The 26802-nt window shown below is 36.6% G+C and overlaps 1 protein-coding gene across 3 annotated transcripts in view; it reads left to right on the plus strand.

Annotated features, from left to right (window-relative positions):
• Window positions 1-26802, plus strand: part of TMTC2 (transmembrane O-mannosyltransferase targeting cadherins 2) — a 557542-nt gene that overhangs the window by 275096 nt on the left and 255644 nt on the right. The window lies entirely within an intron of this gene.

Here is a 26802-nt window from a genome sequence, read left to right on the forward strand (position 1 = left end):
GGGGTTAAGTGACTTGCCCAGGATCACACAGGTAGGAAGTACCTGAGTCCAAATTTGAACCCAGGACATTGTATCTCTAGACCTGGCTCTCTATCCACTTAGTTGGTACCTAGAGCACTTTTTAAAATTTTTTAATTTTTTTAAACCTTTATCTTCCGTCTTGTAAACAATCCATCTCTAGATCTGACTCTCAATCCACTGAGCTACTCAGCTGCCCCCCTCCCTCCCTGAGTACTGTTTTTGAATGTCATTTCTATTAATTTTAAGGCTTTGAAGGAAGCAAGTTATGAGACATAGGCTTGACCGGTAGATTAGATTGAATATATGTATATGTGTATGTATATTCCTTTTCGTTGTCTGATTATTTTCAGGATTATAGAATTAGAGGTGGATGGACATTAGAAGCCAGATGGTTCAATCCCTCCATTTTGCAGATAATAAAACTGAGTTCAGGGAGCTTAGATGCTTACTCATATGTAATAAGTGACAGTTGCAGGGTCTGAACCAATAACTAGTCCCCCTGATGCTGTCTTACACTGTACCCTTAATCTGCAACCTAGAGTCAATGCCATAGTCTAGGGATCCAGCAAAAACTCCAAATGTTAGTGGATCTTTATTTGCCCAAGAACTCATGAAACTTGGGTTTAGGTGATTGGCAGAAATTTTTAAGAAGATCCTTTGGACACATTTTCCTCTCCCCAAGCTCAGTGTCCCAACTTTGTGTTCATACTTAGCATGATGAGGTAAGTTAGAATCAGGGGATCATAGACTTAGAACTGGATGTGACCTTAGATCCCATTCTTATTTTATAGATTAGGAAAAGATGTATGCTATGGTATGGTACTGGACTTGGGATCAGGAAGACCTGAGTTCAAATCCTATCCTAGATACTTAGTTATGGTGTAATTATGCATTAAGTTATTTAACATTTCTAAGCCTCAGTTTTTTCTTCTGTAAAATGAAGGGGTTGAACAACTTGAACTTCAAAGACCCTTCTAGTGAGTTTGTAATGTGGACTCTGGTAATGCGTATTTATTATAAGGACCTCCTTTCCTCTTCCTCCTCTTCTTCTTTCTGCTTCCTCCTCCTTCTTATTCTTCTTGTCCTCGTCCCCTTTCTTTTTCTCCTTCTCTTTCTTCCTTTTCCCTCTTATCCCTCTCTCTCCTTCCTCTTTCTCCTTCCTCCTCTTCCTTTCTCTTTCCTCCTTACTCTTCTCCTCCTTCTTCCTCTCTCTCTTCTTCTTTCTCTTTCTGCTCATTTCCTCTTCTCCAAGCCCCTCTTTCCCCTCCTTCCTTTCCCCTTGTACTCTCTCCTTTCCCCACTCTTTCTCCTTCTTAGAGGAGGAGTTGGAGAAAGAAAAGGATAATATTTGTCAGTTTAAAAAAAAGAAAGAAGAAACTGAGATCCAGGGAAAATAAATGTTTTGCCTAAGGTCACTCAAGGCATGTGTGTATGGCAGCACCAGCATATAAATCTAGATCATCTGACTACAAATATAGGATTCTATTAACTTCAACCCAGTGGAATATAATCCAATCGTTAGGGTTATCAATTTCCTGTGGACCAGAGCACTGTCAAATCTTGCTTTAAATGAGGTACCATTTTTTCCCTTTCAGTTTCTTGACATTCTTCTGTGGTCATTTCTTTCTTTCTTTCTTTAAAAAATTTCATTTTTTAAAATTCAAAGATATTTTATTTTCTTAATTACATATAATAATAATTTTCAAAATGTTTTCCAAAATTACTAGATCCAAATCATCTTCTTCCCTTCCTTCCCTTTACCCACTCAGAGATCCATTGAAACATATTTCCTTATTGGTTATTTTTGTAAGATCACTTGAGGTCCCTTTTTGAGCATTATAGTATTTTGTGAATGGAAATTTTATAAAGAGAGTGATATCAGATAACATGAGATGAATATTCCTTGCACTCAAGTTTGTTGAATGCGAGATAGATAACTGAAGGTGATTTCTTCTTCCTGAAGGAGAAGCCATTGATGGATTAGAGCTTTCATCTTTACGATTCAGAGATCATTCAAATCAAAATTTATTGGAGGAAACAGACACATTTAACCTAGAGAAGTCTCTGTGGTTCTGAAGAGTTATACATCAGAGAAATTAGATCTTTTCCTCCACTTTACAAAGCTAAGAACATTGGATAGACTCTGTAGATAAAGATTTTAACTTTTTGTAAGGAAACATTTGCCAACAATATTATCGGCCCTGAAGAGTAAGGGACCACCTAATTAGGCAGCAGCTTCCCCATCCTTGGGAGGTCCTTTGTAGATGTCAAATGACCCCCTTTTGGGGAATGTTGTAAAGAGTGTTCTTGTTCTGATGTCAACTAGACCAGATGGACTTAAAAGGATAAAAATCATGTATTGAATCTCTTCCTTTCCTTGCCTCTCTCTCTGCCTTTGAGGAGGGTATATTTCTTGCCTTTTCTCCTGAGGTTACCCAAACAAAAAAATAAATAACTTTCCATTTAATTCTCCATTAAATAAATGCTTAAAATGTTCAAGGTACTATGAGTATACTAGATTCTGGGGATATTCAAGGAAATAAGACTTAGGCTGACATGTTTAAGATGGATTAAATTTAATCTACTTGGCACCAGAGGACAAAATTAGGCACAGTGATTAGAAATTGTAGAAGGGCAAATATAGGCTTGATAGAAGGTAGAACTTCATCACAATTAGAACTGTGGAGTGGGCAACCTTGGGAGGTAATAGATGGGAACTTTTCTCTATGGGAACTTTTCAGGAAGAGCTTGGCAGCTGGGTGGCACAGTGGATTGAGCACTGGGTCTAGAGTCAAGGAGACATGGGAAGGGACAGGAGAAGAGCAGAGGTTAAATGGGCAAATGGTTCAGTTTGCCTATAGTATAGAGTAGTGGAATTAAACTCAAGCGAAACTAAATTGTATGTAATTGTTTTTTATTTAGTTAAGTTGTGTCCAACTCAGTGAGACCCCATTTCAGCTTTTCTGAGCAAAGATATGGGAGTGGCTTTCCATTTCCATTTCCTGGGAAACTGAGGCAAGTAGCAGTTTAAATGAATTGCCCATGATCACATAGTTAATATTTATCTGAGGGTTAGATTTGAATTCAAGTCTTCTTGACTCCATACCCTTCTAGAGACTTATCAACTGAGCCATCTAGCTGCCACAGAATACATTTCCCCTTATATATGAGGCACCTTGGTGGATAGAGCACCAGGACTGGAATCAGGAAGATCTGAGTTCCAATCTCATCTTAAATACTTGCTAGCTGTGTAACCCTGGGCAAGTCACTTAAGTCTGATTGCTCAGTTTCCTCCTCTTTGACATGAGCTGGAGAAGGAAATACAAACCATTTTGGTGTCTTTTCCAAGAAAACCCTAAATGGTGTCACAGGTAATCAGACAGCTTGTCAACTTTGGGAGGCAGGATGGAAGAAGGGAGGGAGACAACATGAGTCAGATAACTTTGGAAAACTTATGTGGAAATTTATTTAAATAAAATAAAGATAAAACACATGCAAAAAAACAACAACCCCCAAAACAACCCAACAACCAAGTAGTTGGGCATGACTGAAATGACTGAACAATACCAATTTACATAGAGACACATGTATATTTTCACTCTCTTCCCAGACATATATTTATGTACATATATGTATTTTTCTACCTCCCTCACCCCCAGGTTCAGTTTGGTTTGGGACATATTAAGTTTAAAATACTGGCTGGATCCCCAGGTCAAGCTATCCAGCAGGAAGATGGAAATGTGAGCCTGGACTGGGTCTCTTGTGTGATGCCGAGCTTTGTAACTGGAGACATGGGAGTCAACCACCTCTAGTCTATCTTTACCCTGAGCACAGATGTGATGGCCATGCACAAGATTCTAGAGGTTAAAGAGAACCAAAGGCATCCATTTACTTGACTCTTCCACTTGGAGGAGGAAGAAGCAGAGAAAGTTGCTATTAGACAGACAGGAGGAAGCCCAGGGGGGAGAAGTCAGGCTGTTCAGTGTCAGAAGTCAAGGCATGAGAGATGACACAAAGATGGACTATCAAGTGGAAGTAGTAGTCATGCTTGGAATACCTGTGATAGATCAAGGGGGATGAGCTCAGAAAGAGAAGGACCATTCCATTTGGCAACGCGACAGCTACTGATGACCTTGGAGAGAACAATTTCAAAGCTGTGTTCAGGACAGAAACCAGATTTGGCAGTGAAAGAGTAGACAGGATGATTGCTTGAGGGGTTAGCAGGATCGAGGTTGCTTGCAAGGTCAGAGGAGGAACTTGTGAGATCCTAACCAGCTTTACTTTGCTTGTAGCATCCATGGTATGTGTCTGAGACATGTTAACATTTAGGCACTTGGCTGGCTTACTTTTGAACTTTGGGTAGGATACATATATTCTTGCTACCTCCTTTCCAAAATAAACAGGTCACTATATTTGTGAATAATATGAATTATTTCTACGGACGGTTTCAAGTAGAGTGCACCATAGTAGTTAAAGTGTGATTTAACTGTCAGTACTTATATAAATACTGGCAAGAATTTGGGAGTAAATGTGTTTCTAAGCTGCTTTAATGAAAACATTAGCATAGCAATTGTGCAAATCTCTGCATATCTGCATTTTTCTTCATCCTCCTATCACTATGACATTTGTGAAATGAATAAGGTACTTGCTTTATCAAAACTTTGTTATTTACCAGCCAGGAATTTTCCTCCCCATCCAATATTCAGAGCTCTTTGAAATGATTTCTGGGGATACTAGAATAGAGAGGAGGTGATCTCCAAGGACCCTTGCAGCTCAAAAATTCTCTGATCTACATCTTGAAACTTGTGCAAAGAGACTCATGGGATCACTGGGCAAAATGGGATTTCAGTCATCTTGGTGGTAAAAGCTGCTGAATCTCATTTAAGTTTCTGGACTCAGCTTGTGGTAGTGGCTCACTTTTGAAACTTTAAAATGAAAATCGTGGCTCATAGATACATACATAATAATAATGATGATGAAATGGTAGAAAAAATGTGGGCAGTTGATGATAAAAGTATCTACTTCCTGGATGCATGGCTGATCAGGGAAACATGTCTTATCAGACTCTGGTGGTTATTACTCATCTTTTAATGGAAATATATATTTAATGGTAAGATTTGGAGGAAAAATTATTTCTTAAGGCATTTTGCCATTGCCTTTTGGCATAGTAAGGCTAATAGAAGTTGGAATTCATTGACCATAAGGTACTTAAGAAATAGTGTGATGGGGCAGCTGGGGAGCTCAGTGGGTTGAGAGCCAAGCCTAGACATGGAAAGTCCTGGGTTCAAAACTGGCATCAGATGCTCCTTAGCTCTTTGACCCTGAGTAAGTCATTTAACTCCCATTGCCTAGCTCTTACCACTCTTCTGCTTTAGAACCAACACATAGTATTAAATCTAAGGTGGAAGGTAAGGGTTTAAAAAAAAAGAAAGAAATAGTGTGATATAATGGAGCTGATCCCAAAGTGTGTTCTAGGGACTCCTTTCAAGAGATCTAAAGTTAAAACTTTTTATAATAATACTAAGATGTTTTCTTTTAAAAAATAACAGATCATGATAGATATTACCAACATAAACAAGATCTCTCAGAGGGAGTCCTTAAGAATTTGTAAGAATGTAAAGGTGGAGGTCAGCTAGATGGTTCAGTAGATTGAGAGCCAAGTCTAGAGATGGGAGGTCCTGAGTTCAAATTTGCTAGCTGTGTGACTCTGGGCAAATAACTTAACCCCCACTTCCTTAGAACCAATTCAGAGTTTTGATTCTATGAAGGAAGGTAAAGGGATTTTTGTTTGTTTGTTTTGTTTTGTTTTAATGTAAAGGTGTCCCAAGACTACAAAGTTTGTGTTGGCCATGGCATCAGCAAGATCCATATTAAAGCTCTATTTTTGTGTGAGCATCAGCCACCCACTAAACTTCAGGGAAGTTGTTTCCTCCTAAGTAAATGGAGGATAACAATACAGTGACCCCATCCACCAGACGTACCATCTAGTATACCTAGTACCAGTCCACTTAGTCTGTTAATGAGGATTTCATAGACTTCTTGTGAGGAGCAAATGACTTAAAACATTCTGTTTACTATTTCATTGCTCTGTAAATATTAGTAGAGAAGCAGCCTAAGGTGCCAACTTTAGTATCAAGAAGACCCCAATTCAGCTCCTATCATTGCCACTTAGTAGCCAAGTGGCCCTACTCTTTTCAGTACCAGGCAATGCTTTTAGCCCAATGGCAGAGACAGCATGGAAACCACTATGCACAAGCAAAATATAGAGAAAGTAAATTGGAAATAATTAACAGGGGGGGAGGCAGTAAGCATTAAACTATCCTCTAGAGGATGGGGTTTTAGCTGGCACTTGAAGGAAGCCAAGAAGCAGAAAAGAAAGAGGCAAGCATTCCAGACATGCTTGGTAGCTAGTGAAGAGATCCACAGCTTGGAGACTGACACAGCAAGGAAGTCTGTGTCACTGAATCTAAGAGTAGATGGTAGCTTTAAGGTGAAGAAGATGAGAGAGATGACAGAGAATTTGATACTTGATCCTGGAAGTCATAGGGAGCCACTATTTGGAATAGATTGACATTTAAAACCTGTGTATCAGGATAATTACTTTGAAAACTGAGTAGAAGATAGACTGGAGAGGGGAGAGAGTATTGGCAAGGAGACCAACCAGCAGGCTTTTGCAATAGTCTAGGCATGAGGTGAGAAGGCTTCGGGCATGGCAGTGGCATTTTTAGAGACAAGAGGGGTTGTGTTTGAGAGATATCACAAAAGCAAAAACAGGCAATGGCAACCATTTGGGTATGGAGGAAGGAAGAGGGAGAGAGTGAGGAGTCAAGGGTGATACCTAGGTTGCAAGTCTGGGTGACTTGGAATAGAGTGGTCCTCTTAATACTAATTGGAAATTTAGAAAGTAGGAGGTATTGGGAGAAAAAGAATAAGTTTAGTTTAGGACATAGTGATTTTAAGATAGCTACTAAGCCTTCAGTTCGAGGCATTATTGGGTAGGAGACTGATAACAAGTTACTTAACTTTGGTCTGCCTTAGTTTCCTTATTTGTAAAGTGAGGATAATAAAAGCATGTACTTTGCAGGGTCATTGTGAGAATCCTATGAGATTCTATTTTAAGTGCACTTAGCACAGTACTTGGCACATAATAGGTAATTAATAAATGCTTATTTCCTTCCTTCTTTTTCTCCATGGGTCCCAGTTTCCTCAGGGAGTTGGGAGAAAGAGAGAGAGAGAGAGAGACAGAGAGAGAGACAGAGAGAGAGACAGATGGACAGAGAGAGACAGAGAGACAGAGAGAGAGAGACAGAGAGAGAGAGACAGAGAGAGAGAGAGATCCTGTGACTGGATTTTCTTTAATTAAGATATCAATATTGAATATTGAAAAGATACCCTGAGGGACAGCTAGGTGGATCAATGAATAGAAAGCCAGGTCTCAAGTTGAGGGGGACCTGAGTTCAGACACTTCCTATCTATGTGGCCCTGGCGAAGTCACCTAACCCTAAATGGTTAGCACCTTAGAATGGATGCTTAATATCCAGTCTAAGAAAGAAGAATTTTTTCTTTTGTTTTCATTGTTTTGTTTTGTTCTTAAAGATTACTCTGGGAGATTTGCTTAGGGAGACCCAAAGAAACATTCTGTTTACTTTATAGGATTGTGGTTTTAGGGCTAGAAGTGATCTTAGAACCATTGAGTACAAACCCCTATCTTATAATTGAGGAAACCAAGGCACAGAGAATGTAGGAGACGTGTCCATTGTGCAAAAAACTATGAAGTGTCTGAGGCAGGAGTTGAATCTAGATTTTCATGAGTCCATGTCAAATGGCTCTGTATGTAGCCTACTGTGATCCCTTGGAGTTGTTGATAAACACTGTCTCTCAACAAATCCCTTTAAGATTGCAACAAGCAGTAGAATTCCAATAATCTTTTTTTTTTCAGTATTCTTTGACGTGGCAGACTTTTTTTAAACTGAGTTTATTAATAGTTACAAAAGAAGAACTTTAAAAAATGTTAAAAGTATTATGTTTCAGTAGTGTAAGAATGGAAAGTTTTGTTGCTTTTGTGATCCCAGCTACCCTTCACAGCAGCCTCAGGGTATAGGTTGGAGGCATGTTGCGGCTAAATTACATTTTCTTTTTTCTTTTTTTTTGGGGGGATGGAACCAAAGCATATTTATTTTTTTAAATTTTATAATATTTTATTTGATCATTTCCAAGCATTATTCATTAAAGACAAAGATCATTTTCTTTTCCTGCCCCCCCACCCCCCCATAGCCTACGCGTGATTCCACTGGGTATCACATGTGTTCTTGATTCGAACCCATTGCCATGTTGTTAGTATTTGCATTAGAGTGTTCATTTAGAGTCTCTCCTCTGTCATGTCCCCTCAACTGCTGTAGTCAGGCAGTTGCTTTTCCTCGGTGTTTCTACACTCACATTTTGTCCTCTGCTTATGAATAGTGTTTTTTCTCCTAGATCCCTGCAGATTGTTCAGGGACACTGCATTGCCACTAATGGAGAAGTCCATCACCTTCGATTGTACCACAATGTATCAGTCTCTGTGTACAATGTTTTCCTAGTTCTTCTCCTTTCCCTCTGCATCACTTTCTGGGGGTCGTTCCAGTCTCCATGGAATTCCTCCACTTTATTATTCCTTTTTGCACAATAGTATTCCATCACCAACATATACTATAATTTGTTCAGCCATTCCCCAATTGATGGGCATCCCCTCATTTTCCAATTTTTGGCCACCACAAAGAGCACAGCTATGAATATTCTTGTACAAGTCTTTTTCTCCATTATCTCTTTGGGGTACAAACCCAGCAGTGCTATGGCTGGGTCAAAGGGAAGACATTTTATCGCCCTTTGGGCATAGTTCCAAATTGCCCTCCAGAATGGTTGGATCAATTCACAACTCTACCAGCAATGAATTAATGTCCCTACTTTGCCACATCCCCTCCAGCATTCATTACTTTCCTTTGCTATCATGTTAGCCAATCTGCTAGGTGTGAGGTGATACCTAAAAGTTGTTTTGATTTGCATCTCTATGATTATAAGAGATTTAGAACACTTCTTCATGTGCTTATTAATAGTTTTGATTTCTTTATCTGAAAACTGCCTATCCATTTCCCTTGCCCATTTATCAATTGGAGAATGGCTTGGTTTTTTGTACAGTTGATTTAGCTCTTTATAAATTTGAGTAATTAAACCTTTGTCAGAGGTTTCTATGAAGATTTTTTCCCAATTTGTTGTTTCCCTTCTGATTTTAGTTACATTGGTTTTGTTTGTACAAAAGCCTTTTAATTTGATGTAGTCGAAATGATTTATTTTACATTTTGTGATTCTTTCTATGTCTTGCTTGGTTTTAAAGTCTTTCCCCTCCCAAAGGTGTGACATGTATACTATTCTGTGTTTACCCAATTTACTTATGGTTTCCTTCTTTATGTTGAAGTCATTCACCCATTTTGAATTTATCTTGGTGTAGGGTGTGAGGTGTTGATCAATTCCTAATCTCTCCCACACTGTCTTCCAATTTTCCCAGCAGTTTTTATCGAATAGTGGATTTTTGTCCCCAAAGCTGGGATCTTTGAGTTTATCATATACTGTCTTGCTGAGGTCACTTGCCCCCAGTCTATTCCACTGATCTTCCTTTCTGTTTCTTAGCCAGTACCAAATTGTTTTGATGTCTGCTGCTTTGTAATATAGTTTAAGGTCAGGGACTGCAAGGCTCCCATCATATGTGTTTTTTTTTCCATTATTTCCCTGGATATCCTTGATCTTTTGTTGTTCCAAATGAACTTTGTTATGGTTTATTCTAAATCAGTAAAGAAATGTTTTGGGAGTTCAATGGGTATGGCACTAAATAGATAATAAGTTTGGGTAGGATGGTCATTTTTATTATATTGGCTCATCCTATCCATGAGCAGTTAATGTTTTTCCAATTGCTCAAGTCTAGTTTTAGTTGTGTGGAGAGTGTTTTGTAGTTGTGTTCATATAGTTCCTGTGTTTGTCTCGGGAGATAGATTCCTAGGTATTTTATTTTGTCTAAGGTGATTTGGAATGGGATTTCTCTTTCTAGTTTTTGCTGCTGAGCTGTGTTGGAGATATATAGAAATGCTGATGACTTATGTGGGTTTATTTTGTATCCTGCAACTTTGCTAAAGTTGTTGATTATTTCTTTTAGCTTTTTGGTTGAATCTCTAGGATTCTTTAAGTAGACCACCATGTCATCTGCAAAGAGTGATAACTTGGTCTTCTCCTTGCCTATTTTAATGCCTTCAATTTCTTTTTCTTCTCTAATTTCTACTGCTAGTGTTTCTAGTACAATGTCAACTAGTAGAGGTGATAATGGGCATCCTTGTTTCACTCCTGATCTTATTGGGAATGCATCTAGTTTATCTCCATTGCAGATGATATTAGCTGATGGTTTTAGATATATACTGTTTATTATTTTTAGGAACAACCCTTCTATTCCTATGCTTTGTAGTGTTTTTAATAGGAATGGGTGTTGTATTTTATCAAAGGCTTTTTCTGCGTCTATTGGGATAATCATGTGGTTCTTGTTGGTTTGCTTGTTGATGTGGTCAATTATGTGGATGGTTTTCCTAATATTGAACCAGCCCTGAATCTCTGGTATAAATCCTACTTGATCATGGTGGATGACCCCTTTGATCACTTGCTGGAGTCTTTTTGCTAGTATCCTATTTAAGATTTTTGCATCTATATTCATTAGGGAGATTGGCCTATAGTTTTCTTTCTCTGTTTTTGACCTGCCTGGTTTTGGAATCAGTACCATGTTTGTGTCATAAAAGGAGTTTGGTAGAACTCCCTCTTTGCTTATTATGTCAAATAGTTTGTATAGTATTGGGATTAACTGTTCTCCGAATGTTTGATAGAATTCACTGGTGAATCCATCAGGCCCTGGGGATTTTTTTTAGGAAGTTCTTTGATGGCTTGTTGGATTTCATTTTCTGATATGGGATTATTTAAGAATTCTATTTCTTCTTCTGTTAGTCTAGGCAGTTTGTATTTTTGTATATATTCATCCATATCACCTAAATTGGTGTATTTATTGCCATATATTTGGGCAAAGTAATTTTTAATGATTGCCTTAATTTCCTCTTCATCGGAGGTGATGTCCCCCTTTTCATCTTTGATGCTGTTAATTTGCTTTTCTTCTTTCCTTTTTTTAATTAGATTGACCAATACTTTGTCTATTTTGTTTGTTTTTGCAAAGTACCAGCTTCTTGTCTTAGTGATTAAATCAATAGTTCTATCACTTTCGATTTTATTAATTTCTCCCTTAATTTTTAGGATTTCTAGTTTGGTTTTCTGCTGGGGGTTTTTAATTGGATTGCTTTCGAGTTTTTTTATTTGCATTTCCAATTGATTGATGTCTGCTCTCCCTTGTTTGTTAATATATACACCCAGTGATATGAATTTACCTCTGATTACTGCTTTGGCTGCATCCCAAAAGGTTTGAAAGGATGTCTTGCCATTGTCATTTTCCTCAATGAAATTATTGTTTCTATGATTTCTTCTCTATCTAAAAGATTTTGGAGTATCATATTGTTTAATTTCCAATTAGTTTTTGATTTGGTTTTCCATGTACCATTACTGATCATTATTTTAATTGTCTTGTGATCTGAAAAGGCTGCATTTATTATTTCTGCTTTTCTGCATTTGTGTGCCATGTTTCTGTGACCTAAGGTATGGTCAATCTTTGTGAATGTGCCATGTGTTGTTGAGAAGAAGGTGTATTCCTTTTTATCCCTATTTATTTTTCTCCATATGTCTATTAATTCTAATTTTTCTAAGATTTCATTCAATTCTTTTACCTCTTTCTTATTTATTTTTTGATTTGATTTATCTCAATTTGATAATGGTTGGTTCAAGTCTTCCACTAATATGGTTTTACTGTCTATTTCTTCCTTCAATTCTCCTAGTTTCTCCATTGGAAATTTGGGTGCTATATTATTTGTTGCATACATGTTGATTAGTGATATTTCCTCATTATCTAAAGTCCCTTTTAATAAAATATAATTACCTTCCATATCCCTTTTGATCAGGTCTATTTTTGCTTTGGCTTCATCAGATATCATGATTGCCACTCCTGCCTTCTTTCTGTCAGTTGAGGCCCAAAAGGTCTTACTCCATCCTTTAATTCTGACCTTGTGGGTGTCTACCCGCCTCATGTGTGTTTCTTGAAGACAACATATGGTAGGGTTTTGGATTCTAATCCATTCTGCTATTCATCTGCATTTTATGGGTGAGTTCATCCCATTCATGTTCAAAGTTATGACTGTCACTTGTGGACTCCCTGGCATTTTGATATCCTTCCCTAATTCTAACCTTTCTTCTTCAGCTCTAACTTTTAGTCCAATGATTTACTTTAAATCAGTCCTCCTTGTCCCCTCCCTTGACTTGTTTCCCTTTCTAGTCCCTCCCTTTTTGTTCCCTCCCCTTCCCCCCCTCTTCTTCCCTCCCTTTTTTGTGTTCCCTTCCCCCCTAACCCCCTTGGTTTTCCCTTCTCCCTTCCCTTGTTGGGTAAGATAGAATTCAAGATCCCAATGGATCTGGATGTTCTTCCCTCTCAGAGTTGATTTCCCTGAGAATAAGGTTTAAGTAAAAACTCTCTTCCTCTCCTTCTTATAGGAGTTTTCTTCCCCTCCCCTTCCCATGTGAATCTTTGTGTGAGAAAGATTATTCTATTTGGTCTTTCTTTTCCCCCTATTTACACATTATGTTTTCCCCACATGTTAATATACATAGATTGATATAAATGTAGTCCTTATAGAAGAGAGTTTGAGTAAAAGAAAAAGATAACATTTTTCTCCTTTTCTGTTTCCTTCATATTTACCTTTTCAGGTATTCCTTGCTCTTTGTTTTTCGATATCCAACTTTCCACAGAGTTCTGGTCTTTTCTTTGCAAAAACTTGGAAATCTTCTATTTTGTTGAATGCCCATACTTTCCCTTGGAAGTATATAGTCAGTTTTGATGGGTAGCTGATTCTTGGTTGAAGGTCCAGCTCTCTTGCCTTTCTGAAAATCATGTTCCATGCCTTACGGTCATTCAGAGTGGAACTTGTAAGGTCTTGTGTGACCCTGATTGGCATTCCTTTATATCTAAATTGTCTTTTTCTGGCTTCCTGTAAGATTTTTTCTTTTGCTTGAAAGCTTTGGAATTTGGCAATTACATTCCTGGGAGTTGTCTTTTGGGTATTTAGTGTAGAGGGTGTTCTGTAAACTCTTTCAGTGCCTGTATTGCCCTCTTGTTCTAGGATCTGTGGGAAATTTTCTTTGATTATAAACTTGTATTACGATGTTGAGTTTGCTGTTTATTTCTGGATTTTCTGGTAGTCCAATTATTCTTAAATTGTCTCTTCTCCCTCTATTTTCCAAGTCTATGACCTTGTCAGTGAGATATTTTATGTTCTCTTCTAATTTCTTGGTCTTTTGGCTTTGCTTTATTAATTCTTGCTCGTTGTCTTCGAGTTGCCTAATTCTGACCTTTAAAGCCTGGTTTTCCTTTTCACTTTGGTCTAACTGGTTTTGTAGATGTGTGAATTTCTTTTTCCATTATTTCCCACTTTTCCTCCCAGAAGGCTTCCATCTTTTTGATCCTTTCCAATTCAAATTCTTCATTGGTTTGTGGAGATTTTCCATTTCCTTTAGAAGTTTTCGGAGCATTTGCTTGTGTTTCCTATTCTATCTCCTCTGTATTTTGTATTTTTGCTCCATAAAATGTGTCCAAAGTTGCCCCCTTCTTCTTGTTTTTCTTGGAGTTTTGAGGCTTTTGTGCTTCTGTGGAGTTTGCCATCTCTATCTGAGTAGGGAGGTCTAGCTTTTCTTATCTCTGTCTGGTGTTCAGAGGTTTTAGCCCTAGGCAAATTGTCTGTTCTCCTCAGCTGTTCTGTCTTCCTGGGGAGGCCAGGAAATGCTGATGTTTCCATGTTACTGCCCTCCTCAGTTCCCTCCCGATGCTTCTCCATTGTTTTACTTCCATGCTCTCAGCCTGGCTCGGCATGCTCTGCGGGGTGTTTTAATGCCTTTGCTGGCCAGGAGAGCCTGCACTCTGAGGGGGGAGGGGTCATGGCTTTCTGGAGCTCTGAGAGCTTCTGATAGGATTAACTTTCACTGGGTTGAACTGAGTATGCCCTGAGGCAGGGACCTTCCCTGAGACTTGAATGGAAGGATCCAGCCAGGGGGCTACAGGCTCCCCCCATCTCTCTCTGTTTCCCTGTGGTCTGTGTTGGGTGCCCCAGGGACTGAGTCAGGTTGTTTTCAGGAAGAGGCCTTCAGAATAGCCGGCCCTGAGGTTCTGAGGTTCCATCTGCTGTTTCAGACTCAGCCCTCTGGGTTGGGGGGGATGGGTCCTGGGACCTTCCTTTTGCCTACCCCTTAGGTCCGAGTGATCTCAGGTTCTGACTTTTGTGGGAGCCGTACATTTTGATCCAGGTCCAGGAGGAGGATTCCCAGGGTCTATGCTGTTGTTCGTCTTGAATTTCGGTGCCCTAGGTGCATATTGTTTGAGTTCGGTAGGGAAGGGTTTCCGGAGATCTGAACTTTAGCCTTTTCTAAGCCACCATCTTGACCGGAAGTTCTAAATTACATTTTCTACAGAGAATTTTAGTTGACTTTACTGGAGCTCCTGGAAATTCTCCACTTAACTGTCTCCCTATTCTTTGGAATTTAAAAAGAGACAATATGGTGCAAGGGAAAGAACGCAGATTCTGGAGTCAGAGGATGTGGATTCAAATTTTACCTCTTACAAGGAATAACTGTGTAACCTTGTATACAAGATATGAGATATGAGATAGCCTCTGAAATCCCTCCAAATGTAAATCTACTTTCCTTTGTATCTATCCTCTGTGGTTTTTTTATTGGGGAGATTTTATGTGTGTACATGTCTATATATACATGTATGTGTGTGTACATATATGCATATATTTATATGTATACACACATATATAAATATATATTTAGTCTTGCTAATAACATAGCCTGAGCATGACTTAGTAGACCAACATCATGAATTTCTGAGGCCAAAAAAATCATTCCTTGGAAATCAACTTCCAATGCTGAACCTTTCAGAATTGAATGATAATCCGTTATCAGCCTAAGATTCAAAAGACTTTCAAGTGTGGCTTCATATCGCTCAAGGGAATTGAGAGTACTTATGAACATAAAATGATTTATTTTTACTAGAGTGACTATATCCCAGATTGTCATAAGAATAAAGAAATTATTAACTTAAGGGGAAAATGAAATAATTTTAAGATAAGTGTTTTTAAAAATGAATCCATATTATGCTTCATTGACATGAGCTTTTAGAACATCTCCATTCCATCAAAATAACACTTGAATGGACAGGTGTTTCCCAGCGTCTCACATTAATTGGTTCAGGACATATGTTGCACTCAGGGCAAGACTTGAGTAGATAAATATCCATGTATTTTGACTCGAGAGTAGTTGGAAGATCCCTGATCATCTCTCCCAAACCCTTTCTCTAATTCCCACTATTTTTTTTCCCCATGTCTTGCCTGTAGATCTGAACAACTTTAGTAGTTCTCAATCAATTGCCACGATTAAAGCTTTAGCTGAAAACTAAGCCTTAACTGAGTGAGACACAGGCTAGGTAAATTATGGTAGGCAGAAAATGCAAAACGTCCCTAAAGAGATATGAAAATAATAGGTGCTCAGACTGTAGATACATTGAATCCCCAATTGGCCATTTTGTGATGTGAAGGCATGTGGTGTGTTGAGGTTGGCCAGCAAAGCCAAGAATGTAGATGGCGAGAGAATTCTTCAAAGAAACACTATAATATGGTAGTGGACAAGGGAAAAGCAAACCAGTTAACATAATTTGTAGTTGTGCCCAGAGTCAGATGTAGATAGGATAATACATGTAGATCCTCAGATATGCCGGTATTTTCATTGCTCAATGATTTGATGACAAAATCAGGCAGATGAATGATTTCTAATCTTATCCTCCCAAATGTTTTTGACTAAAGTGTTAACATTTCTTTTTTATTTCCTTTTAAAACAATATTTTATTTCCCCCAATTACATGTAAAAACAATTATTTGTCATTCATTTTTTTTTTAATTTTGAGTTCCTTGGCCCTCTTCCCTCTCCCTGCGATGGTAAGCAATCTGATAGAGATCTTATATGTGCCATCATGTGAAACATAAAAATGGGAACATTTCTAGTGTTTTTAAAGGTATTACATAGACATAGACATAGTTTTGGATGAGAGAAAATAGTGACGAGACTCTTATCTTAATAAACATTCCATATCGTCTGCTATAAATATGCTTTTTTCCCCTTAAAAGGCTCAATATCTAGCTAATAAAGTGTCTATGGCAATAGCCTCATTTGGAATGTGGAAATATAATATTTTCTTGTCATTTCTTTTAAGGACCTCTTTTCCAGCAATTAATGAATGTAATTCCACTGCAAGACTACAGTGCCAAAAACTATTTAAAGCAGGGAATATTTGAATTTATCAAATTATTGCAAAAGAAACACTGACAGGAATACAGCAGAGCAATGCCCCTGATAAGCCTTAGGCATACTATGAATCATCAGGCTTAATGGAGATTCCATTTTTATCATTTCTTTTACCTTGAGCTAGTATTTTCCCCCTTAAGTTAACATTTTCCTCTTTCAAAAGATAATACAGGATATAATTACACAAGAGAAAATAAATCATTTCAGATTTATAAGTGCTCTCAAGTCCCTTGAGTTGTATGAAGTCACTAGCATACTTAAAAAAAAAAAAGCGCGTTGACTAATGGAAGGAGTTGAGAGAGCCTTCTGATTTAAATTAAAAACTCCAACTCAGAGGTTTATGATGAACGCCATGCATTAATTTCCCCTCCAAATAATCATTTATTCACTTTTTATGTAAAGGCAAGGACAATAGCTTCCAAGGATAAAAGTCATAATTAAATCCGAGTTGTTGCGTAAATTTTCATTTTGGCATTTGCATTGCACCTTGCTGGGCCACATTTCAGAAATGCTTTTGTTGGACTTCATCATCTCTTTGTAAATTTCCTTGCAGTTAAAGAAATGATTAACTTTCAGTTGACTAGCATATTGTTATAGAATTTTTCTTAATATATATTGTGTACATATAGAGATATACAAAAGCATATATATGTATATATCTGTGCACATGCCATTATATGAATGTGCTTATTATAAATATAATATATGTATGTATGTATATGTAACATATACATGCACGCTTTAATTTAGAAGGCTATTTGCAACTAAAATCTTTGTTTTCCCCAAAGCTTGCTACTAACTACCAAAGAGTTTTCAATTTTGGTTTTGATTTCATTATTCCTTAGAAGCTGAAAAGCTAGTTTCAAATGAACAGTCCTTGAGATAAGGGGTCTCCAGAGACCCACCTTGATACCTACCTCATTGAGGATAAGGACTGTTTAATTTTTGCCAGAAAGGAAGGAAGGGAGGAAGAGGGAAGGAGAAAAAGAAAGGGAGGAAGGAAAAGGGGAAGGAATGGAGAGAGGGAAGAAAAAAGGGAGAAAGGAAAGGAAGGAAGGAAGAAGGGAAGGGAGCGAGGAAGGAAAGAAAGAGAGGAAGAAGGATGGAAGGAAGGGAGATCTATTGTTCTTCAAGGCTTTTCCAGGATGAATGCAAGGTCTGGCAAGTCCTGCTAGACTAAAAAGCCTTTAACTTTGGATGGGTCAGTTTATCTTTTCCCAGACCACTTTAAAGAAGAGGAACCCACAGGATGATGGATGACTTGGCCATCACAGTTCTCTAATACCATCTACTGTATTCTAGGGAGTTTGCAACTTGCAGAAACATCTATACCAAGGAAATGACATCTCTTTGAAGTACCTCTGAAAGAGAAAGCCTAATCAGATTTTTGTTAAATGTTTGAATTTTGCTTTGTTTTTGTGCATCATATATAGGAATTTATTACCTAGTTATAAAAGGCAAGCAAGGAACAGTGACTAGACTTGTGATTTTGCTAGAATAAAGAACTCCAAGTGAGGAAATTTTGCCTTCAATAATTGCTTACAATACTAAGAGATTAAACAACCTGTCTAGTGTCATACAACTGGTATGTGTCATAGTTGGATTTGAACCCAGGTCTTCTTGGCATTAAAATTAGTACTTTATCTACTATAACACCCTATGATTATATAAATCTTTCACTTTATACAGTTAACAGATGAAGGCTGTTTTAGTGCAAGTGAAGGCAACATGGTGCAGTGACACTGAACTTGAGTTCTAATCCTCTTCCAACCACTACACTAATTTTGACCTTGGAGAAAACAATTTCCCCAAGCCTCTGTTTCCTCATCTGTGAAATCAAGAGGTTGGACTAGATGGCCTCTGAGGTCACTTTCTGCTCTAGATTATATTTCTGTAATATTATGGGGAGCTGAAAAGTGCATTTCCAACCCATTCAGATGCATGTATCATGAAGTGATTATGATTTACTTTGAATATAATGCCTTGAACATAGCAGGCATTTAATAAATGCCTGTGGACTCAACTTATTTGGCATAGTCTATGAAGTGAAGACTCAGATATTGTAGCCCAAAGAGGTAGAATTACAGAGTCCAGATTGCTAATCAACTTAAATTAACTAGTTAAAAATAAAATAGATTCATTAAACTCTCTCCCATTAACTAGTCAAATTAAAGGTTGTTTCCTGAGTTGAAGTCTTGTTTGTAGCAATAGAGGCATTATGGATATTTTAACAGGCTTGAGGGCTTTTAAATATATGTATATATAAATTTAATTAAGTATAAAAGAAATGTAAAGATATAAATGCCTGTCTTTATATTTCATATTATATAATGAATTTATGTACACATAATCTTTGCCTTACTTGTAGAATAGGAAGATCTCTCTTGGAAATTTCATAATAACTCCAAAGATAAGATATGGATACTTTACTTTCCAGATGTTAAATAAAGGGAACAGTCCACATATGAGAACACATTACCTGTCACACACAGATCATTAAGCCACCCCAGATCTCCAGTTTCCCTCTTTATAAATAGAAGGCTTTGGATTCAGTTATTTCTTATGCTCCTTTTGAGTTCCAGATCTGTGATTCTATGATACTGGAGGATTTGCTCCAAAAAACAAAAACCAACTGGACAGCCATAGCAATTTTCCAATTATTGAAGTCATGTACACAAAAATATTTTTACCATCTTTAAGAAAGTGTGTGTGTGTGTGTGTGTGTGTGTGTGTGTAAGACATCTGGTGACTACTATGTGGCATACATTCTAACTGCATACTATGGTATACAGTTCAAGAATAATTTCAGTTTGATTCAAACTTAATGGAATGTTGTATCTTCATCTTCCATGTAAAGATTAGAGTAAAAATCAGAATGATCACACAAATATTTTCAATCAGGATCATATACACTTGATTACAAAAAGAGGGACACCTGGGTATTTAGGATTTATTAAAATTTCCAAATAAATGACTGTGGTTTCTCATTACGCTGTTCCTGTAACATCATATCTCTGAGGCATATAATGGAATGAGTAATGTCTGAAAATGTCTTTTATGTACTTCGAACTATAGTGTAAATAACATCAAATAGTAATGAAATTCAGTTCTCTGGGATTAAGGGATAATGACATCAATTAGCTGAGAGTAAATTTAAAGTAAAAAACAAATGTCTGTATTGACATTTTTTTTGACACAGAGCAGAAAAGAAAAAAAGTTTGCAGAACCAATTTATTCTTATATTTGGTCAGAAAATAATTCTGTGGTTACTTTTCCCTGCCTAAATCCTGACCTTCCACCTTAGAATCAATACTGTGTATTGGTTCCAAGGCAGAAGAGTGGTAAGGGCTAGTCAATGGGGATTAAGTAACTTGTCCAGGGTTATACAGGTAGGAAGTGTATGAGGCCAGTTTTGAACCTAGGACCTTCTGTTTCTAGGCCTGACTCTCAATCCACTGATCTACCCAGCTGCCCCCTTGTTACCTTTAAGAAAGGAATATATAGTCAGGATAAATTCTTATAGTATTTTTATCCATTTGGTTGATTGTTTTTTTAAATAAGGATTTTCATATTGGTAACATTTTAATTACAAAGCAAAAAGACAAAAGATAACATTTTACATTTTCCTTTTCACATTCCTTGGAAAATTTTACTCTGTTTTGCAGTAGTGTCAAACTCAAATAGTAATGGGGACAACTAAAAAATAGATAAAGATCCCTACTAGCTGCATTTGTCTTAGAAAACCATATAGTAATATTATCTATGTTCTATTGTATTTTAAAAAAATTTCCCAATTATAGTACATTAATTCCCAATCCCACCTTTAGGATTGTTTGATAACTCTGATCCAAGCAGCTCTTGAAAATGATAAATTTCAGAGAGAATTTTGATCTGCATTGATTGAAAGTGTTTCCATTATTACACTGGAAACACAGGTCCAACCCCACTCCTATCCCTATTCTATATAAATCTAGTCATGAAAAGATTTTGATAACTAAAATAAAACAAGGCTTTTTATTTGTTTGCTTTACTTTTTTATAGTATATTTTGTTTTTATTAACTGAGGAAGCATAAACAACAAAGGAAGGACTGATAATTTTAGTCCATTAAAATGCTAGTTCTTGCCTTCTCCTTATCTCCAATACCTCTAGTCCACTGGGAAAATAACTAGGAGAAATTATGCAGTCAATGCCTACTGAATTTCAGGAGCTCATAGCCAATTGGGAAATAAAGAAAAAAGAGTGTACAATTTCAGAAGCATTCTAGTACACATTTGGACTCCTTTTCTCGATCATGGTTACTTTCTCTTGTGGAAGGGACCTTTCAGGGTTCCATTATGGTTACTTTATTAGGCTCAGATTTGTGCTTGCTATTCAGTCGGTTCATTAGCTTTCATTAAGGTTACCTCAGCTATCAATTTAAAAGCAAATTCCAAGTTACCATGGTTTCCGAACTTTTCCAGTTGGGGTGAAGATGAAGGTCAGGGTGGTCCAGAGCTTTGTTTTCACCTGTGTTAGGTGTGAAAACTTCTATTTCTTCCTGATTAATGCAGATATATAATTTACACTCTTTTACAGGGTAGGTTCATTTAGAGGCTTAACTTGACTTGTGTCACACAGTCAGCCATTGGCAGAACCCATATTTAAGCCCATATCTTCCTTATTTTGGGACTTTGGGACTAAAAATTTGGGAATTTTTAATTTCTCCCTCCTACCCCCTTTTTTTTTGGAATGTCTTAAAAATTTCAATGAATATGCTCACTCTTTTTCAGGACAAATGCACACGTCTTTGGTTGGAGAAAATTGTAGGAATCCGAAGAATCAGAGAGCCCCATGTCTCTCCCATGACCTTTTCTGTTCTTTTCTTAGGATATAATGACAATTGACAGCTGGGTGAACAAATTATTATTGCTATACTCTTGAGTGCCCCTGAAAGTGTATCTTTAACAATTTCTTCTGCCTTATTGAGGTCTCTGTAGCCTGTATCCTCATTCATAGAAGAATTGTAGGACATGAGGCACTTCTAACTATCTGTTATAAATCCATCTTCATTCTTGTAATAGAATATGATGTATTCACCCTGTTCTTTCTTCTTTGGATTAATTATTGTAAATTTTGTTTAAGTAAACTTTAATCCTGAAATAAAACCAAAAATATGTGTGTGTTGCATGGCCCTATACACTGTACTATCCAAGTGTGAAATAGAAAGATCCTTCCTTTATTGTGCAAGAAAGAAAAAAATCAAGAGGAATATTTTGTTGTGACAGATTTAACTTTTCATGAAAAGAAAACTAGTAGATTATTTTACATGAGGTGTTCTTTGTGTTTTATTTTTATTGTATTTATATTTTTTAATTTAAAAAAATTTTAATATTATTTTTTATTTTTGTGACTCTTTCCTCATTTTGGGCTATTAGATGACAAAAGATAGTGTTGAGCCTCCCAGAGTTTAAATCTGGCCTCAAACACTGACTGGATGTGTTATCCTGGGAAAGTCACTAAACCTTGTTTTCCTCAATTTCCTCAACTGTAAAATGAGCTGGAGAAACAAATGGCAAACACACTAATATCTTTGCCGAGAAAACCTCAAGTGGGGTCACAAAGGGTTAGACGCAACTGAAAATAACTGAATAACAACTGGACCAGATTCCAAAACTGATTGACACAAAAGATTTATACCCTGCGGCATTTTTTCAGTCTCAGTATATTCACTCTTCTTTAAGCAGGCTAGTGGTCCTCTGCTACTGGGGCTCATCATATTAGTGACACTTGATTAGCTATAACCTTACTGTGACTCGGGCTTAACTCAAGCAATTTTTCAGCCTCTGTCTTATCAGTAGCAAAGATTGTGGCCTTTTGCCACCATACTTGACTGCTGTCATTGTTTTAAAAACATTTTTCCCTTAATTTTTAAGAAAATGATTTCATATGAATTTTAGACCCTTTTGCTTTTCAAATGACTTTTGAAATCCAGATAAGTCAAAATCCATTTTGTTGTTGTTCACTTGTTACAGTTGTGCCCAACTCTTCATGACCCTTTTGGAGTGTTCTTGGCAAAGATACTGCATTGGTTTGCCATTTCCATCTCATCTCCAGCTCATTGCCATCTCCAGCTCATTTTATAAATGAAGAAACTGAGACAAACATGGTTAAGTGACTTGCCCAAAGTCACAGAGCTAGTAAGTGTCCAAGGCTGGATTTGAACTTGTGTCTTCCTCACTCTGTACATGGTGCTCTATCCACTGTATGCCAATTCACTAAAAGTAATTTGTCGACATATTCTTATAAAAATGAATTTTAAAAAATCATTGTTCAAGAAAAACAAATTAAATTCACAAATTTTCAAAATGGTACTTTTTATAGATATATAAGTTCTTAGTATTTTGTGTGTATGTGTGTGTTGAAGAAGATGCAAATTCAGGTATTATCCCTCAAATTGAGGTATAATAGAAATGTCACTGACCCAATAGTAAGAGGACTTTGGTTCAGGTTCCCTCCTCTTTATAGTTAATAGTACCTAAGTGATGTAGGTAAAGAATCAGATCAAAGTTATCATTCACTAGAGATGAAAATAGTTTTTGTTTAAATTAATCTTTCACATCCAGGTGATGAAGTGGCTTAAACTTGAAATTGCTGCTCAAGTATTAAACCATAGGGAGTTCTCTTTGATCAAGATATCATATTTCCCATGAAAATGATGAGTATTTGAACATCAATTTCCTGATGTATAAAATGATTGGATTAGACCAAATGACCTGAGAGAAGGTTTCCAACACTATGTCTAAGACTACACAATCCTATGTACTCCTTTAAAAAAAAAAAACAAAAACAAGCAAACAAACAAAAATTCAATCCTTACCTTCCATTTGGGAATCAGTAATGTGCATTGGTTCCAAGGTAGAAAAGCATCAAGGGCTAGACAATAGGGGTTCAGTGACTTGTCCAGGGTCACACAATTGGAAGAGTCTGATGCCATATTGGAACCCAGGATCTTTCATCTCTGGGCATGGCTCTCAATTCACTGAGCCAACTGCCCCCCCCCTGCCCCCCAGTACTCCATTCTTAAAGATAATTTTTTTTTTTGGAAAAAGTAATTTGCTTCTAAAATTAAATGTAATTGCAAAACTAAAAAGAATTCAACCCATTAAAATGCTTCCATATTGGTTTATTTATTTATTTTTAGATTTCTTTTTTAGTAATTATTTTTTCATTTATAAAATCATTTTCATTAGCTCTTCTAATAAAGATGAAAGTGATACATAAAATATCATAAAAAGTTATCTACATAATTAATATGGTTAGTTACTCACTATTGCCCCAAATTTGGTCCCCATCAACCAAGAAGGCTTATTACTGAAAGTAGCAAGAAGAGATTCCATGGGGTTCAGTGAAATAAATCACTGAATTTAGAGAAGTTAATAATCTTAAATATCATCTATGCCATTTTGTAGGTAAGAAATCTGAGATCAGTATTTTTGTATGTCCTTGGTTATTATGATATCTTGCTCAAGGAGAACCTGTGTATTAGTCTAATATTTGTCCAACCATCTCACTTTATAGTACTTTATTATCTTGAACCAAACTCTTACTAAAAAGAAAAACTCCTTTCATCTCTGTCCTTTAAACTATGAATTCTTAATCTGTGGTCTGTGTACATTTTTAAGTAAATGTTTTGATAACCATATTTCAATTTAATTGTTGTCCTTTTTAACTGTATACATTTTAATGCATGTAAATATATTTTCCTAAGGAATCCATAGTCATTCCTGCCAGAAGAATCTAGAATACTAAAAAGATTAAGTACCCTTTTTTAAAACAAAACAAAACAACAACAAAAACAATTTGGGGAGGGGGATAGGCTAGGGATAAGTCTTAGAACATCTTGTTGACTTGCTAACTTAACTTACCAAAAAAGGGCAGCTTGTATCTTCTCTCCATTCCTTTTTTGTGATTTTAGTATGAAGGAAGAACTACAAGGAGAGGACATGAACCCTAAATAATCCTAATTTGATATCTTTGAATTAATTTTGGAAGTCCCACCTAATAGACAACTATGTTATTAAACATAACATTTAATTTCTTCCTATTGGATTTGATGTCTGGAAGTCAACAGTTCCATTCTTCAGAATTGTCCATATCTAGTAGAAATGATAATCTGTTAATTAAATTGTCACCTTTCAAGGAAAGGGTGCTGACTCCCTAATTTCACTGAGAGAATCAACTTTCAAGGAGGAGACGCCCTCTACAAATTCATCTCTCTCAAATTGATAGTCTGGGGTTCTGAAAGGTTAGATGACCCCTATCTAAGATGTCACAGCCAGAGTTGACTCAAGCTAGGAGTTGAATCCAGGGCTCCTACATACTATACAACACAATGTCTCTCATACTTTTAATACCATTTCTGGGAAAGTATTCATATATTTTTTTTCAAATAGTTAACAATGTATTTATTTTGTTGAATCGCTGTTACCAGGGTGCATGTTGTTTCTTTGAGATCAAGGCTTTTAACAAACACTTCTGAGTTGTCAGTTATCTGAAACATCTTGTTATCTTCATGAAGTTATAGCAACCAGACAACTATGTTCTTCAATGGAATCAATCAAAGGATCATAGAGCCAGAGCTGAAAGGAACCTCAGGGAACTAGTTAATCCATCCCTTTCAATTTATGTTTGAAGAATCTGAATGCTGAAGGGTCTGAGTTACTCATTAAGATAATAATAATAGCACTCATTTTAAAATTTATAAATATTATCTAATTTTATTGTCACAACAACCAGCTGTTCAAGGTAGGTGCTCATTATTAATTCCATTTTATAGATGAAGAAACTGAAGGAGAAAGGTTAGACAATGTGTTTAAAGTCTCACAGCTAACAAGTTTCTAAGGTCAAATTTGAACTCAGATCTTCCAGACTACAGGCTAACACTCAGCTTGATCCAATGTACCATTTACATACTTTAGATAAGTAGAAGCCTATCTTGGTTTGAACATCAATCTCTTGACTCCAAATTGAATACTTTTCCCACTCTATTATGTTAATTTTCTGATTAATATCATAAAAGGACCAGTTATATCAATGTAAATCATTTCTCTTATATCCCCTTTATTGCTGCCTTTTTTCAGTACTTCACATTTGAATTACTCCTCTCCCCTTTTCTCTTATAATTATATTGTGTACTCAGTTTATTTTAAATGGTTTTTGCTGTTGTTAACTCAGCTATAAAGTTGCTCACCCCTCATGTTTTCAATTGAATGGAATCGATAAACACCTTCTGTCCCAAGAGTTAATTACTACCCACTTGGAGGAAAATGAGCATTTTCCTTTCCTTTTCTGGATCTTATTTCATAGTAGTTTAATATTTACATCTGTGATATTTCCATTACAGTATCTTTGCAAGTGTAGTTCTGCATCTGATATATAGTAAATCACATAAGTATTTGAGAGTGTGGAAACACTGACAGCATCTATTTGTCATATAAACAAAAGTGAGTGATCGTTTTACTTTTAGGTTTGTCAGCTCCAGAGAAAGCTGAAATCTGTTCAACTAAATGTAGTATTAAGAAGCAATTATCTATGAAAGAAGGCATGTTGACGAGAGAGAATTTTTCATTTTTGCTTAGAATAAACTCCTACGTGAACCACAGAGCAGACACTTCAGATCCACTCTTCTAATGGCTACTTGCTTCTTGGCAGATTTATTTTTGGTTTCCCATTAGGAGCTGCCAGCTATAACTTTAATCACACGAATATATCAGGGCACCTAGTAAAAAGTGCTGTGCTAGAAACATAATAGTAGTAGTAATAGCAGCAAACATTTATATATTACCTACTGTTAGCCAGGCACTGAGCTAAGCATTTTACAAATATAATCTCATGTGATTTTCACAACCACCTTTGGAGGTAGATGTTATTATTATGCTCTTTGCCATTGAAGAATCTGAGGCAAACAGAGGTTAAGTGACTTGCTCAGGGTCACACAGCTAGTAAGTGTTTGAGTCTAGATTTGAACTTAGATTTTTCCAGTGTAGATCTTCCAGATTTCAGGTCCAGTCCTCCACCCATTGTGCCACTTAAGTACCTTAAATGTATTTTATGGGGATAAGAAAAATAGGTATTTGAGGGAAGGAGGTTTTGAATTTTAGCACCATAGAAAATGGAAATTTCCATACTCAAATTAGAATAAAAAAGAGAATTTTCTATGAAGTTATGAATTTCCATCATATGTAGCTTGCTTTTCTTTGAAAAATGTAATTGGTCGACTTTGTTGTTG

Source organism: Monodelphis domestica, chromosome 5, assembly GCF_027887165.1.
Source record: "Monodelphis domestica isolate mMonDom1 chromosome 5, mMonDom1.pri, whole genome shotgun sequence".
NCBI lineage: Eukaryota > Metazoa > Chordata > Mammalia > Didelphimorphia > Didelphidae > Monodelphis > Monodelphis domestica.